Below are 12,000 nucleotides of genomic sequence, written 5' to 3'. Positions count from 1 at the left end.
GGGGAGAGAAAGGACCAGGGGTTTGAGTCTCAACTCCACCTTGTATTAGTTGTAAAGTAGTTGCAAACTTAACTTCTCCTGGTCTCATCCAGAGATTGGGGGTATAATAACAGTGCCTGCTTTGCTGTTGCTCCGAGGATTAAACACAATTTTAAATCCACGTAAGGTACTCATGACCGTACCTGGCACAAGAAGGTCAACAGCTACTGCTGCTGTTATTAATATTATAATTATTATTAACTATATAAGCCACTCAAGAATTTTTAGCAATATAATGACAGGATCTAGAGAATTTACCTGACTATGATATGAAGGCGGGGCTGAGGGAGACAATGTAAGCTATGTTAGGACAGAGTAGAGAAGTCCCTAAGACTGAGCTAAGATGCTGCAGGGGCAACTGGAAGGCATGGATGTGAAAGACAAGAGGGAGGAGAGATAGGAGCTGGGGTGAGTATAAACATGGTCTAAACAGTAGTGACCGGGAAGTTAAGAAGGACATTTCCAGAGAAGGGGGATAAAAGCTGACGAATAAGATATAGACAGGAGTGACTTCCCTGGTGGTGCAGTGGTTAAGAATCCACCTGCCAATGCAGGGGACACGGGTTCGAGCCCTGGTCTGAGAAGATCTCACATACCACGGAGCAACTAAGCCCATGTGCCACAACTACTGAGCCTGAGCTCTAGAGCCCATGAGCCACAACTACTGAGCCTGCGTGCCTAGAGCCCGTGCTCCACAACAAGAGAAGCCACGACAGTGAGAAGCCCACACACTGCAATGAAGAGTAGCCCCCGCTCACCGCAACCAGAGAAAGCCCGCGCGCGGCAACGAAGACCCAACAGAGCCAAAAATAAATTAATTAATTAATTTTAAAAAAAGATGTAGACAGGAAAGGAATTCACAGGCAACTATAAACAACTCTCAGTTCTGAAGCCTCCTTCAACTTAACAGCCTCCATGTTCCTCAGTGCCCTAGAGTTCCATCATTTCTGTGGGCGTTCTGGGTTGAAGGATTCTCCAACCCTCCCTGGAGTACTCTTTTTCTTTTTATAAATTTATTTATTTATTTATATTTATTTTTGGCTGCACTGGGTCTTCGTTGCTGCACGGGGCTTTCTCTAGTTGTGGTGAGTGGGGGCTACTCTTCATTGCGGTGGCTTCTCTTGTTGTGGAGCATGGGCGCTAGGCACACAGGCTTCAGTAGCTGTGGCATGTGGGCTCAGTAGTTGTGGCATGTGGGCTCAGTAGTTGTGGCTTGCAGGCTCTAGAGCACGGGCTCAGTAGTTGTGGCTCACAGGCTCTAGAGCGCAGGCTCAGTAGTTGTGGCACACAGGCTTAGTTGCTCCACGGCATGTGGGATCTTCCCAGACCAGGGCTCGAACCCGTGTCCCTTGCATTGGCAGGTGGATTCTTAAGCACTGCATCACCAAGGAAGTCCTGGAGAACTCTTGAAATGGAATTAACAATTAAGAAAATATAGTACTGCCAAGAGGCACAGTATAAATGAAACCGTGGATTATCCAGGTCATCATGCAAGGAAAAACATTATACTACCCCTAAAACTGGAATGAAGTAGAAGAAAAAGGGGATCTCTAATTTCTTCCCATCCTCTATTTTGCCATTAGCTCTTCAGGTGGTAACCATGACATACTTAGCTAACTTCTTGCTCTCAGTTTTACTACAAGAGAACAAAGAGTCGAAATGTAGTTATTTTGCCAAAAGGTTGCTGCAGAAGCTTCTGGAACTAGTAGTGGTTTCTAACTCTCCATTCTACATATGGGAACAGAGGTACTAGCTGGTCTTCCAGTACTTTCCTTAAGAGGCAGAAAACATTACTGTGTTCAGAGTCCATTTACCACAGTGGGTAAAACCCATCAGATTTCTCTTTAGATTTAGGTGAAAGTAAATTTAAATCCAGGTGAAAGGAGAATTTCCTTTCCTCCTACATTAAATGTGCCTCATCTACCAGGCCCACAAACCATAAACTCATCCACAAATATCAATGGCAGTAAGAGTCTCAACAATTCAGAAAATAGTACAACTAGACTCTTACTGGCAGTGGAAAGTTTATAGCTCAGCCTCAGGTGGTTTTAATATGCTATAACATTGAACTCTATCATAATGAGTTAACATCTAATTAAATAGTGGGAGCAGGAGAAATTTCAGTCTAGTGGAAGGAGCTAAAGATTTACACTCAGAAAGACTATTAGTAAAAATCTAATTCAGCAATCTACTACTGACCCTGGGCAGATTCCCAAACCTAGGCTGCAGTTTCTTCATCTATAAAATGGAGATAACCTCACAGCACTGCCATCAAGATGGCGAAGATGAAAGAATACAGCCTATGGCAGCCTGGTAGTATCTGGTTTACAGCATAATTATTAGGCTATTATTGAAACTAAATCTCAGTAATGATAAAATCTTTTGGTTAAGCAATAGCTTTTGTTATAAATAAAGCTAAATGTCTACTGGCTGTAATGGTGGAAACCACATTTTAGTTTCTTGGAAGCAGCCCAGCACAATAGAGAGAAAATGAGCTGGAATTCTAGTTCTGTCAGGATAATCTTGGGAAAACTGGTTAACCTGCTGGAGCCTCAATTTCCCATCTAGTTAGAAATACCTAGCTAATAAGACTATATACCAAACAGGGTGGTGTGCTAGTATGTTGGTGGAGGGGATGGTCATTTAGCTTGGGTGCGTTTCAGCCCAGGCCTGCCTAGTTGGTCTCCTTGGGCCAGAAGGGGGGCCTCACATTGAATGATGTTTGGAGGTAGAGTGTGGGTGCCCAAAAGTTAGACCTACACCTTTACCTGTCTATGGATGGATCTGTTTTGCAGCTGCAGCTTAAAACATTTCTAGATGCCCTCATCCCAGTACTCAGACTCTGAGGGTCAGGGCAACATTGTTGGGGGCGGGGGGCCGTTGGTCAGATGCACCTCAGCGCAATCCCCAGACACATCGAAAGCGACAACTTCACAGCTCCCCTCATCTTAGAGTCCTGACTATAGAAGAGACTGGTAGTTCGTGAGACGGAGGAGAGAGTACAAATGTGCGTAAGGTGGCTGGCAAGCTGCATTACCGAAAGAGGGAGGCGCGCCCTGACCTAAGAAGTATCTGGACGATCTAGAACAATGCCCATTAGTGACTCCAGAAGCTGCAAACGCTTCCCAGGCTGCTGGGAAGCCCGAAGGGACAAGTGCCCTCAGACCGCAGCCTGGGTGCCGGAGACTGGAGCAGGCCGGGCGCGGGGAGGCGGGCGAGCCCGGAGCCTGCAAGGCCAGCGCCTCCCAGGTGCCCCCGGCGCGCCCCAGCCCGCGGATGTGGTGAAGCCTCGCGCTCGGCCCAATCAAGCTGGTTTCCTGTGCCTCCCGCCCCGGCGCCGCGCCTCCCGGCTGCCCAGAACAACGCTCGGAGCCGCATCCTCCGGTGCCCCGACCCAGGCTCGGCGCCTTCTCGCCGTCAATCCCGGCCAAACCGTGCCTCTCAGGAGAGCACTCCAGGGCGGGCAGCACTCGGGCCCTAACTCCCGGGAGGCCGGCACCGAGGGCGACTCGGGGCTGCCCCCACTGACCGGTTGTTCCTCGGCGACAGGAGGCAGACTCCAGGCTTGCTGAGACCGGCGGCACCCCCCATACCGCAGCCCTTCCGAGCCCGCGCCACGGCCCGGGGCCCCACCACACCCCAGCGCCATCCTGGCGGGCATCCCGACTCTAACCTGCACGCTCTGCCGCCGCGGACGCCGCCTAGCTCCGGGGGTCGTCCACACACGCGGGAGGAGGCAAACCCGGCTTCTTCGGTCCCCCAGCAACGCACAGCTGATAGTTCCCTCACCAGCCGCAGGAGACAGGGGCGGGGAGGGCTACTCGCCTACGGCCGCCCGGGTCAGAACCTGCGCCGCGCACTGGCCGCCTGGCTCTCGGCTCCCCTTGTTCCGCCCGGCTCGCGTGCGCTGCTATCGCTCACCCAGTTCCCAGTACTTTGCCCAGAACTTCTCCGCGCGCGCCTCCAGGCGATTAGCTGGAGTGGGGAGCTAGGGGCGTGAGCGAGGAGGAGGAGCCAGAGCCCGCTCTGGGGCGGGGCCACGCGGGGAGGGCGGGAGGGACGGCAGAGTGACCCACACTCCCACCAACCAGGAGTCGCCTCCGGGGAAGGAGGTGGGGCCATGCACCTGGAAAAAGCACCGATTCCATGACGCAGTCAGGGGAGGTGGGAAGCCGAGTTCCCGACGGGTGCGAGGGGTGGAGGGAGGTGAGAGTTGCCTTTGGGCGGGGGTAGGAGTTCCCGGCGGCCCAGCGCGCTATATGCGTGCCCTTGACACTCAGTAAATGTTCGTGGAGCGGCGTTTCCTCCCAGGGAGGGAGGAAGAAGAGAGGGCGGCGCGTGAGAGGCTGGTTAAAGGACACGGTTTCAGAGGACACACTGGGCGAACAGGCAAAGAGGATTCGACCTCTTAAGGAACTCAGACCGAGGCAAAGGGATAGAGAAAGGAAAAAATCACGTGGAGAAGGGAGGATTGCAGGCACGGGATGACGAAGGACAGAATCCCCATGGGATCCGGCGGGAGGCTGTGACCCCGACATCCAGAGGCAGTGATGCAGATTGGTGCCGGGTCCCAGGAGGAGACATGAGGGGAGCGTGGTTGTTTATTGTACGCAGTTCATGTGCGAAGGGGAGGGGAGAGAAAGCATCACAGTTACAATTAAAATGCAGGAGCTCCATGATAGACGAGAAATCCCACCCTAAAGCTCCTAAACCGGGGAGCTACCACAGACGTATCGGAAAGAGCGTTCCAGGCAGAGGGAGCGGCAAATGCAAGGTGTGTAACCTCGCTGAAGATCCTTCTAACCTACCTCACCGAGCTAGACCTTGAGTGTGGCTCTCTAGGCGCGCTGCCTGTCACAGTGTAGGGGCTCCAGAATATTAAATTCCAGTGCCGCCCACCACCTGCGGCACTCGACACATTTCCAGCCTCCTAGACGACCCCAAATAAGGTTTCTGAGGTTCTTGCCGGAGCCACGCTATCCGCATTTCATTCTTCGCGCTCGGTTCTCCGCTTTCTGGGGTCGCGGAATGTCTGGGATTGTCTGTCTTGGACCTGGCAGGCGACGAGCGAGGGCGGGAGGACCCCGACAAGCTGCCGAACAAACCCACCGATATGCTGCCCGCGCTGGCACTCGGAAAACCTTATTGGAGAAGATTTAAAATCCAGTGATTTGGAGGTTCTTAAATCATCCCCCTGCACCCGACCAACGCCCGGCGGATGAAAGCTTCTGGCAGGCGCCCGGACCATTCATTCTGAACTCATGCAGTCACCCTGCCCACGCCCGTTGTTTTCCAGCCCTCCTTCCGTTTTTCGGTAATTCCTCTCAGAAGAAGCAGCTCAATTCCCCCCCCCCCGCGACCCCCCGCCCCCGCTTCAAGCTCTTTTATTTCTCTTTATTTCTTTAACTTTCTCCATCACCCACCCTCACCCTGTTTCATGAGCATTGCTTTTTCTGCGGGAGACAAGCCTTAAATCCGAAAGGAAGTTATTTGTATAGGGCTTTATTGTTGAAACTACCATCCCGTTCTTCGCTTTTTCTTCAATTTCTTCCAAATAACCAAGTGTGTATTTTTTTTTTTCTATTTGTACTTGAGGCAGTTAATTGGACAGCATGAGAATTATTCATATCGTGCCTTGCTTCCAAGAAAAAGAGGAATCTTACTGTGTCTTTTCAGTTTCATTTCCTCTTCCTAAATAAGCTTCCAGGCTCACCAGCTCCTAAAAACAAAAGGGAAAAAATTAAAGTTGAATACAACACAGAGCTAATTATTCTTGAAAAAGATTGTTATGTCCTAAAATTAGCTTTCTCTTCAGAGTTTTATTTTAAAGCAAGGATCTGAATGTCTACTCCAGCGAGATCAGTGGTTCTATAGTAAGAGCTTCTAAAGACCCTCTTGGAACTGTTGGAACAAATACTTCTTATCTTTAGAGAAACACACACCACGGTGGAGATTGTTCACACTTGGCTGAATGTTCCTAGCTTCTGAAATTCGTAATAGGTGAGTAGGTGTTAAAAGAGTTGACGTGTTTTCATAGTAGAGGAAGATGATGATAAAGGAGTTTAATGGAGGCCTCTAGAATCTGACTACCTGGGTTCCTGTCTTATGATGACCACTTCTTGATTCTGAGAGCACCTTTCTTTTTCTGCAAGAGAGGCAGTAATTGTATGTATTGGGCTCCAGGAAGAGTTTCATCCTCAGTCTGAAAAATGACTTTCACGTGGCTTAACTCCGAGTTCTCAGTCTCAGCACTACTGACATTTGGGGCCAAATACTTCTTTGTTGCGGGGCGCTGTACTGTGTGGTTAGCAGCATCTCTGGCCTCTACTCACTAAATTCAAGGAACCCCCTCTCCTCCCACAACCAAAAATTTTGCCAGATGTCCCCTGGAGGGCAAAACCACTCCTGGCTGAGTACCATTAGCCTAGCACATAGTAAGTGCCCACAGATTAGGAGGCAGTATAAGGAAGTGCTTAAAGATATGGATTTCCAGAATGTAAACCTCAGGCAAATTTTGCTCCCATAAACCTCATCTTCAAAACAGGAATCATAATAATGCTAACTTCTTAAGACTGGCTAAGGATTAGATGAATGTGTGCATATAAAAGCAATTTGGATAATGCCTGGAATATGGTAAACTTAAGACATGAACTTCTATTCTCATTTTCTTCCTGTGGAGTGAAGGCATTGGACTAGATCAGCGATGACATGGCTTATTTACTGATACTCCCCTCCCTGCCTCATGCCAGACATCACAATGAAGTCAAGGCTGTGGCTTCCGCTTAGCCTAAATAAGGTAAATAAGCCCTCAGAATCCTTCTCAACACAATGTTTTAGGAAGCAGCTACTGATAGAGCAAGGTCAGCAGGTGATTCAGGTGATGCTGAATCACCATGCTGAAGCTACATAAACTTCAAGCCATTTTAAGAATAGGATCTTAAATCGTCATAAGATTAGAGCATCAATCTTCTTGAATGGTGACTACAAGACAAATGTGATGAGAAGGAATTATCACCTCATCAATGCCTTTTATGAAGGAAGGGGAGAGAGTTCCAGTATCTTGACTATAATCATACAGCCTATGAGTGATTAGAGGTTGGGTCTCCTACCCTCTTAAAGTGTTCCCTTTTGCCACTGCTACCACTTGTGGAGCAAACACTTGTCTGAAGCGGTGATGTAAACCGCCATCCTGTATACCCTTAATTCATTTTTGTTCTCCTTTGCTTTTATCTGGAAAATGGATCAAAGTATTTAGTTGCATAGGAACACCTTGTAAGCATTCTCTCAAAAGTGTTAGTCCTCATGACTGAGGAATGCACATGAATTCACCAATTCCTTCATTAAATAGAGAGAGACTCCTCCTTTATGTAAGGGATCATTGAGAGCCGGCATTTTAAGAGATCCAAAGTTGAATCAGTGGGTGTCCCTGTCCTCAACCTTTTTACAGTTTCATATATTGGGCAGACCAGACATGGATATAAATAACTACAATACAAGCTAAAAAACAGAAAATGTCCTAAGAGAGGTACCAAAAGTGTGTTCAGAGAAGGGAGAAATTATTTTGGGAATTAGGAGCAGAGAGTCACTTCTGCGTGTCTTTGTTGACATTTTTAACTTTTCAATCAAAAATTATTATTTATTACAATCAAGTTGCAACATCATTAGGCTTCCTCAATCAGACATAGCTCCTGCTTAGTTTAAGTGGAAACTATCAGTGCAACTAAAGGTCACAGTTCATTCTAACAGTCATTTTTTATCAGATATTTAAAATTTCTGGAATGTTCTAGAGGAAAATTGCTCAACTTCAGTGACAACAGACTGACTTTATTCCAAGCATTGACAGAACCAGTTTTTAGCACATTATACTGTGGGAGCATAAGGCATACATATACCTTATACATAAGGTATATATTTTATAAAAAAGGAACAAAAAGATTAAGGCACAAATCGGGGTGATGCTTCTACAAGGCAAGGAACAGTAGAGATTGCCAGCAAAGCACCAGAAGCGAGGAGACAGACATGAAACAGACTCTTCCTCACAGCTCTCAGCAGGAATCAACCCTGCCAACATAGTGATCTTGGATGTCTAGCCTCCAGAATCGTGAAACCATAAATTTTTGTTATTTAAGTCATTCTGTTCGTGGTAATTTGTTATAATAGCTCTAGCAAACTAATAGAACCAGTCGTTCAATTCAACAAGGTGCCCAGAGCACTGACAAGGCAGAGAAGAGGATTAGGTGCAGTGTGGGTGAAGAAGTGCTGTGCAGGAGCTTACCCTCTAGTAGGGGAGGCAGATGTGGACACAGCGTGCAAAGTGGGCTGGCAGGCACCCCCGAGAACTCTACCAACTTCGCTATATGTGTTTTCCAAAGGACCCCTCCCTCCACCCAAAAGTGATCTATAAATAGTTTATACTGTTAGATTTTTTTTTTTTTTTTTTTTTTTTTTGTGGTACGTGGGCCTCTCACTGTTGTGGCCTCTCCCGTTGCGGAGCACAGGCTCCGGATGTGCAGGCTCAGCGGCCATGGCTCACAGGCCCAGCCGCTCGGCGGCATGTGGGATCTTCCCAGACCAGGACACAAACCCGTGTCCCCTGCATCGGCAGGCGGACTCCGAACCACTGCGCCACCAGGGAAGCCCCATATACTGTTAGCTTTAACTTTAAAAAACAACCAACCAACCAAACCAAAACAAACCTTAGTAAGAATAATAATCAAATTGCCTAAGGTTCTAAACCCATTAATAATATAGATGACCAGAACACATCCCAAGGCTCTGCACCTGTGCAATGTCTCCTTGGATCTCAAAGAAACTCTGCAAGGTGGGCTCTGTTTCATCCTCACTTTTCAGATTAGGCTACTGGGGTTCAGAAGTTTCACTTCTTCTTCCTCGTTACTTGGCTTGTATGAAGCAGAACCGAGTATGACTCAAACAAACTCTTGACAGTGTTTCTCCAAGTTGGTCTGTGGACCACACCATGAGAATCACCTTAGTCACTTGTTAAAATGAAGAGTTTGGGGCCCAACCCCAGAATTACTGAATGAATTAATCTCTGCTTCTGAGAAATATTTTTTGTTTTTCGTTTGTTTAAACAAATTCTGGTGATTCTGATTGAGAGGAACTACTAATGCAGCAAATAAACTCTGCTGCCTTTTTAGAGTTTCTCAGCACTTTAGCCTGTTAGAATCAGCTGAGTAGTTTTTAAAACTCCCATTTTTCCCCTTCCCAACTGAATCAGAACCCACAGAAGTTTTCATTTATAAAAACTGCCGAGGATTTGAATGGACAGCCAGCATTGAGAACTGCTGGTAGGGCACCCATGCTTTTAACCCAAAATATTGAGCTCTGTTTTAAAACCAAAAGACAAACCTAAACACAGCAACCAACAAACTTTTAATAGCTAAAGCTTTAAGCCATCTGAAGGTACAAAGAGGATTATGATGGAGGAAGGGGAACAATGAAATCAGTGGGCACCTGATGGGGGAGTCAGTAGAAGTCAAGTGGTAAATACTAATAGATTAAAAGACAAAAAAAAAAAAAAAAAAAAAGGAAAAGAGGGAAACATGACAACATATACTGATTTCACTTTAATCAACCTCTGGAAATAATATGTGATTATTGTTTTTTTAAACAAAAACCTTGTTTAAATTCCTTTTTAAAATGAGGAATCAAATGGTATTTATGAGTGATGTCATGTCGTGGAATGACTGTAGGCTTTAGAGCCAGAAAGACCCTGGGTTTAAATCAGTGCTTCTCCACCTGGTGCAAGACACCATTTTTTGTTCCCTGAGGACACTGGATGATGTCCAGAGACACTGTGGTTGTCACAGCTGGGAATGGGAGAGAGCAGAGCCCAGGGATGCTGCTAAACATCCTTCAATGCACAGACAGCCACCACAACAGAGAGTTATTTGGTCCACAGCATCAGTAGTGCTGAGGTTGAGAAACCCTGGTTTAAACGTTAGTTGCATCATCAACTAAACACACGCCATTGAGCTTAACCCCTCTGAACAGCACTCAGTCTTCCCATATGAAAAATGGGGAGAATAAAACCTATGGCACAGGATTAATATCTAAAACACTTAAGAAGTGCTTACTGAGCCTCCCTGGTGGTGCAGTGGTTGAGAGTCCACGTGCCGATGCAGGGGACACGGGTTCGTGCCCCGGTCCGGAAGGATCCCACGTGCTGCGGAGCGGCTGGGCCCATGGGCCATGGCTGCTGAGCCTGCGTGTCCGGAGCCTGTGCTCTGGGAGAGGCCACAATAGTGGCAGGCCCGCGTACCGCAAAAAAAAAAAAAAAAAAAAAAGAAGTGCTTACTATGTGCCCAAGATATAGAAGTTGAAGTTCAGAGAAGTTGGTGACCAGCTCAAGTTTTCCACCTAATGAGTGGCTGAGCAGGATTAGGATCTAGTCCCAATACGATCCTTTACATCAAGGGGCTTCCAAACCTCCAGTTTGGGGGGTGTAGGGCTCGCTCAGCCATTCATTGGATGTACTCTTGTACTCCCATAGCCTCCTTCCTAAGAACTGATCAGAATAATGTACACTGGTTGGCAACAATTTGCTCATCTGGATAAAGATGAGGTGCCAAAAAAAAAAAAGGGGGGGTAGCAAGGAACCAAGAATGTAATAGAACGGATGTGATGTCCAAATATCTCCAGGGGGTTGTAATTGCAATCAGCAGATAATAGTCTTACTGGATGTAAACGGATAAACAATCTAACATTACTTTTCCAGGAACAAAACCCTGATTCTGCTGTCCAGAATCATAGAGTCCCTACACCATACCCTTACTGTTGCCAAAACATATAACTAAAGTGCTCTGGCTGGAAGCTTCTTACTCAAATGTGTTTCTTTAACAGAAAATGACAGCTCCATTAATATAAACACTGAAGGTCCCATCTTTTTTTGTGTGGACATATAGTTCCATTGCTTTTCTGTCTTCAAACATACAATGCTTCTTTCTTTTCTTTTTTTTTGGCCATGCTGTGCGGCATGCAAGATCTTGGTTCCCAGACCAGGGATCAAACCCGTGCCCGCTACAATGGAAGCACGGAGTCTTAACCACTGGACCACCAGGGAAGTCCCTACAGCGCTTATTTCTAATCTTGAGAAAGATTTCATGAACATAAGGTATAAAATTCTAATTTAGGCATCAGGTACGGCTCTAACTCTGGACAAACTGACCAGTTTCCCTGGGTCCAGATTTACAGGCAGTAACATTCTCAGTTGTTAATAATAATAATAGTTAATTATTGCATGGATATTAAGTCCCATGTGCTTGACATATACTATCATTCCCATTTCACGGTTGGGAAAACTGAGGCTCAGAGAGGTCTAATTATTTGCCCAATGTCACAGAGATAGAAAGTGACAAAATGAGCATTTGGAACTGGGGCTCTCTGAACCTCAAGCCTGAAATGGTTCTGCTACACACCAGCAGTGACAACTGTGATGCAAGTACAGTGAACTACCATGGCAGCTTCAACAAAGAAAAGGAAATTCCAGAAGCAGAATTAGCAATACAATCTTTAGGATGGTAGTTTGGCTACTTTGCAAAAGGCAAAGAGTGGTTAGTAAGAGCAGCAGGGAATTTGGGGTCAATCTAGACTTGAATCCCATGGTCAAGTTACATAGTCTCACAGCACTATATTGTTAACCTTTATAACATTATCAAAATTATAATTACATATTTTTGTATAATTATTTGATCTATCTCCCCTACACACTCCAGGATATTTGAGGGCCAGAGTTTTTGCTAACCTTTTTATCCCCAGGACCTAGTACAGAGCTTGACACATAGTAAGCACTAAATAAACATTGATTAAATGAATAGATGGATAGAGGGAGGAAGAAAGCAAGAGAAGGAAGGAAGGAAGGAGGAGGGAGGTCACTGTTTGATTTTAAGCAAGTCCCTAAATCTTTCTCCCCCCACCCCCATAGTAATCTTTATAATGGAA

At 46.4% G+C, this 12,000-nt stretch overlaps 1 protein-coding gene and 1 long non-coding RNA gene across 6 annotated transcripts in view; both read right to left on the bottom strand.

Annotated features, from left to right (window-relative positions):
- Positions 1 to 3,984, bottom strand: part of OSBPL3 (oxysterol binding protein like 3) — a 206,580-nt gene extending 202,596 nt beyond the window's left edge. For 4 of the 5 annotated variants that reach the window (XM_027102370.1, XM_027102368.1, XM_027102371.1 and 1 more), the window contains exon 1: positions 3,713 to 3,983. The gene's annotated coding sequence lies outside the window, so the exon portion shown is untranslated. Of the gene's footprint in view, positions 1 to 3,712 lie in introns of all 5 variants that reach the window. The other variant, XM_027102367.1, reaches the window with a different exon arrangement.
- A 1,480-nt stretch (positions 3,985 to 5,464) lies between these two features.
- Positions 5,465 to 12,000, bottom strand: part of LOC113618321 (uncharacterized) — a 35,967-nt gene continuing 29,431 nt past the window's right edge. Inside the window, exon 4 of the long non-coding RNA XR_003431972.1 lies at positions 5,465 to 5,758. This is a non-coding gene — a long non-coding RNA (uncharacterized LOC113618321). The remainder of the gene's footprint in view (positions 5,759 to 12,000) is intronic.

This window comes from Aethalodelphis obliquidens, unplaced genomic scaffold, assembly GCF_003676395.1.
Source record: "Aethalodelphis obliquidens isolate GAN/ISIS:26980383/991018 unplaced genomic scaffold, ASM367639v1 scaffold5, whole genome shotgun sequence".
Classification (NCBI taxonomy): domain Eukaryota; kingdom Metazoa; phylum Chordata; class Mammalia; order Artiodactyla; family Delphinidae; genus Aethalodelphis; species Aethalodelphis obliquidens.
Note: the sequence above shows the minus strand (reverse complement) of the source record. Positions and strands in the feature narration are given on the sequence as shown.